Below are 5,046 nucleotides of genomic sequence, written 5' to 3' on the forward strand. Positions count from 1 at the left end.
TAGGAAAATAATGAATTTTAATTGTACAATATGTCTCATCCCTTGGTGAATTATTACTACAATGCATTAATCATATGATACAAAGTGTTTCAATCACAACAGACATCAACTTTTGAAGGATATATTGTGGTATTCTCCCACCTAAGTACTAACCAGGCTGGATCTTGTTTAGCTTCCGAGACCAGGCATGTAAAGAGTGGTATGGCTTTAGACTGGGGTTTTCTCTTTATTACATTACAATAAGTAAAATTTAGAACACTTCCTACTTATATGCCCTGATAGCATTAATTTTGTATAACAGAACCATGTCCACAATATACATAAATTAGTTTGCTTATAGTGAAAATTGTAGTCCGTAAAAAAAAAAAAATGTTGCTTTTCAACCGATAAAATAAAGTGAGGAGCAATAGAAAAACAAAGCTACTAAACTAGAATGCCAAAAACAACCCCACCTCAGATGATTATTGTCTTTCTCATTATCAACTTTCTTCAGTTACTCAAAGCAGTGAGTGTACACAGTTCCCTTCAGAAACAAATCCTAAGTGAAATGTAAACCAAACAGTAAAGATAAAATTCACACTTTTATCTTTATTAGAGAAATATCTGCTGTCCTTAATGACTTACAACAGGCAAGGAGCACAGGTTCAGTACAATTTCCTAAAAACAATGTTATTTCTCTCTCGCTCCCATTCTCTCTCTCTCAGCATGCCCTTGAGTGAGGGGGAAAAAAAACTGGGGGGGGGGGGAAAGACATGGGAAAAAGTAGTCTCCAAATCCCCAAGCTGATATATTAATACTTTTTAAAAGTAAGGGGAAATTATTAGCATAGCAAAGGCCTTTCACTGTCCCTCATTTGCATTCTCTCCTTCTGTGTAGAAAGGGAAGACCTTGAGTTTTAGCAGAGCACAGAGCTACCCAGCTAGGGTGTGTATTTACCACCCCCTCTGTAGTAGGAAAGGCAACAAGACTGAGTCAGGCCAATCTGGCATGAAAGAAAGCAATGGTGAAACAGAGTCAGGTCATCTCATTCAAAGCCATGCTTGGGTGTCTTCTTTCTCCTTTCCCTGAGCTAATGAGCTCGCTGTTCTCAATATGGATGCCACAAATCTAGGATATGGAGGCACTATGGGATTCAAGGACTCTGGACCTCTCAATGCCCTCAGGGAACAAAGCTTATCCCACTTGCCTTAGACTACTGACCTCTGAGCCATTTTAGAAGAAAGAAATAAACTGACATATTATTTACACCCTTAAGATCATGAACCTCTGTTAAAACAATTTATCATGTGCCATAACCGATAAACAACACAAAATATGGATAGATACTCAAATTCTGATGCACAAACTAAACATATTAAATTTAGAAGACTTAGTCACAAAACTATCATAATAAAAGTTAATGTTGTTACATCAATAATATGCAGTTTTTTTTAGTGTTCAATTGAAAAGTGGAGAAAAACAAATTTAATTTTATGTAGAACCGCACCTGAATTTCTGCAAGTGAGAAATGCTGTACTTGAACTATTTGTTGTTTTCTTTTATCATTATAAATGTATAAACCAGATTTATTTTCAAATTAATTCCAAAACTGCCTTGCTTTTTTAAAACTAATTTGAAAAAGTGCCTGCATCTAAATCATTATTTGCCCTAAAGTAAAAGGCGCTCTTAGAAAACAAAGATCTTAAACCAAGAAATACTCACAGAAGAAAAGGTCTTCAAAACGGATAAACATCTCTGCAGCTTTCTAGAGTGAAAGCTCCCTGCTCCTTCATTAAATATTTACTTTTCACATGTACAGCAGCAGTTGGAAGCATTCAGCCCTGGAACAACATGCACGAGAACGTAGGGCGTGTTAGACTCTGTGCTTTGACTGTATATGGCGACGGAATCATTTGAAATTCTTCCTGGGTCTGATATTGGTACTATGCCTGAAGCTACTTAATGGGTTGCATAACCCAGGTATCAGCGAGGGGGGACCTGCTCCTGGAAGAGCTAAAGTGAGTCTGAAAAACCAACCCGATGGCCTGTACAAAACCTTCCCCACAATCTACTGGTTTCGAGGGACATATAACATGGAGCCTAATCTGCTTCTATGACTTAATCTTCCACCTGCCATGTCACCATAACAGGAATCTCAGCCCTTTTTTCCAGTTTTCGAAAGAAATCCAATTATATATATACTTTTTAGTTTTATCACATTTTTTTAAGAGTTGTGGGAACATGAATAGAATAGATCACATAGCAGACTAAATGGCTTAACACTGCAACTGCATTATCCCTTTAACCTCAATAGATGCAGGGTAGCATAACTTTCACTAGCTCTCACATATAATATCCTAACCTCTTCCCTGTTTCAATGTAATTAGGGTAAGGTGCAATTTTAAAGGTTCTATTGGTGAGGACCAGTGATTTTAGTCAAAGGATAAGCAAAACTTACAAACTAGGCAAATAAATTAAAGTAATAATGGTAAGCCAAAATATAACCAGGTGACCTAGGTATGTGGATAAAAAATAATGACTTACATATTAATACTTTAATTAATAAAAAATAACCCTTAGCTATCCTGGATTCAGTAGCTAAAATATATTAATGCTAGAGGCTCAGTGCAAGAAATTCACTCAGGGGCGGGGCTGGGGGGTGTCCCTCAGTCTGGCCTGTGCCCTCTCACAGTCTGGGAGCACTCAGGGGATGTCTGACTGACGGGTTAGGCCTAAGCTGTCAGTCAGACATCCTTAACACTGGTGCGAAGGCAGGAGAGGCTCCTGCCACCGCCGCTGCACTCACCAGCTGTGAGCCCAGCTCAGGGCTTTTGGCTGAGCAGCACTTCTCCTGTGGGAGTGCACGGACCACCAGGGGGCAACTCCTGCATTGAGCATCTGCCCCCTAGTGTACAGTGTGCACTGTTCCACCATTCAGTCTATTTACATATTAGGCTGTTATTATATAGGATTAGAGGCCCGGTGAATGGATTCATGCACTGGTGGGATCCTTCGACCTGGCCTGCGCCCTCTGGAGATGTCAGATAGCCGGTTTCGGCCCAATCCAGACAAGAGGGAGCCTAATCCTGTGCGTTGAGTGTCTGTCCCCTGGTGGTCAGTGCGCATCATAGTGACCGGTAGACTGGTCTTTCGGTTGCTTAGGCTTTTATATATAGAGAATCTTTACAATAAGTACAGTATGTTATTATTTGAATTTTTTGTTTGCTCATTCAATTCAATCATATTTCCATGTCATTTTAAAATATATTTTTATTGATTTCAGAGAGGAAGGGAGAGGGAGAAAGAGAGGGAGAAACATAAATGATGAGAAAGAATCATTGATTGGCTGCTTCCTGCACACTCCCTACTAGGGATTGAGCCTGCAACCCAGACATGTGCCCTTGACTAGAATCAAGCACAATACACTTCAGTCCACAGGCTGACACTCTATCCACTGAGCCAAACCAACTAGGGCTCAATGTCATTTTTGATTCCCAAATTTCCTTTCTCTTCTAATCCCTGACTTTTTTTCTTATGCTTTTTTAAATCTATGTGTATGCTGCAAAGATTCAGTGCCCAAAGTTCAGGGAAATGATGGAGATGAATGTATCAAGAGAAGGTAACAGTCAGGTTGATAATAAAAAAGAACTGGATGTTGAATGAAGAAAGACATTACAGGCCAAATACACGCTGTAGTAATTCTGCTGCTTGGATGTCAGATAAAGTAAATGCTCTGTCTAGCTGTCACAATAGACCCGAGGAAAAGGGAAATACAGGGTCTCCTTTATTTAATATAAAACCATTATTGTTACTGTGATGAATCTATAGAATACCCAGTCCTCTACTGTATATAATAAAACTTACAAACCTTTAATAATTCCTACAAACTTTATCAGTAACTGGAGTATTCTTTCAAGAGGCAAAGCACTATTAGCATCTATCTTTCAACGGATATACCCAATGTTACACTCTTCAGGCCAAAGAAAAGCAAGGGTCCTTGCAGTCATAGACCAATTACTGTGGCTCAGAGGTACAATTTCCCGGCTGCAAAAAAGCAAAGTCCTATCATTCCCAGGTGGTGTGAACAGTTTGTCCAATTGCATTCTGGCAGTGTCCGCATTTGAACCTTGAATGTCCTGAGGGAAACAGAACAGTCATTCCCACTATTTAGATTCAAGAATCAGTCTGAATCTAACATCAGTACCTGACACCAGAAAGGGTTTCAAGGGAGATAAAGGAGCTAACTTGCGAAGGCTCTGCAAAACAACAGAACCTGACAAATAGGGAGACACAAACGAAAACAGGGCATCAACAGATGAAGTCATAAAAGACCATAGCAGGTTGCCATACATGGACTGCTGGGCAGAGGTCAATTTTGACTTTGTGTCTCATATGGTAGGTTGAGTGTTTAGATGAATTGAGCTCTCAGAAGGAACGAAATCACTTAGTACCAGATTTCCCCAGGGTTTCCTCAAGAAAAAAAAAGAGAGAAAGAACTCATGGAAAGGAACAGTGTGCTGACTTTCCAGGGGTGGGGAGTGGGGTGGAGGTGGAGGTGGAGGTGGAGGAGGGTATAGGGAAGATAAATGGTGATGGGGGAAACATAGAATTAAAAAATAAATTTTTTCACTTAAACGTTTTCTGTTTGGAATTTCAACCTAGAAGCAGGTTGATTCTAGCGGGGAAAAGAAAGAAAACAATTATTGAGGAGTTTCCTTCAGTTATGCAAATATAGACCTTGTGAAGTCCATTTATCTGAAAGAAGGCTATAACAAATTCTAATGTTCAAGTACCTCTTGAATGGAGATAGTTAATAAGAGAATATTAATTAAAATTATAACCTTCTGAAAAGGAAAAAAAAACAACTAATACCCTGATTCCCATTCTCTGAGATTAGAAGTTGGGGAGCACGGTCAGATAGCCTTGCATTGTCTTAACCAAGACGAGAGCACAGAGAAACTAGAGCAGGATTAGTTACAGCGCTGAAGCATCGCCACAGCCGGACCAAAGGCCTGGGTCCCGGGTGCCGGAGGAAAACAGGTGCCGGCATCCAGGGGAAGGAAGGCC

The sequence above is a fragment of the Myotis davidii genome, unplaced genomic scaffold, assembly GCF_000327345.1.
Source record: "Myotis davidii unplaced genomic scaffold, ASM32734v1 scaffold20, whole genome shotgun sequence".
Lineage (NCBI taxonomy): Eukaryota > Metazoa > Chordata > Mammalia > Chiroptera > Vespertilionidae > Myotis > Myotis davidii.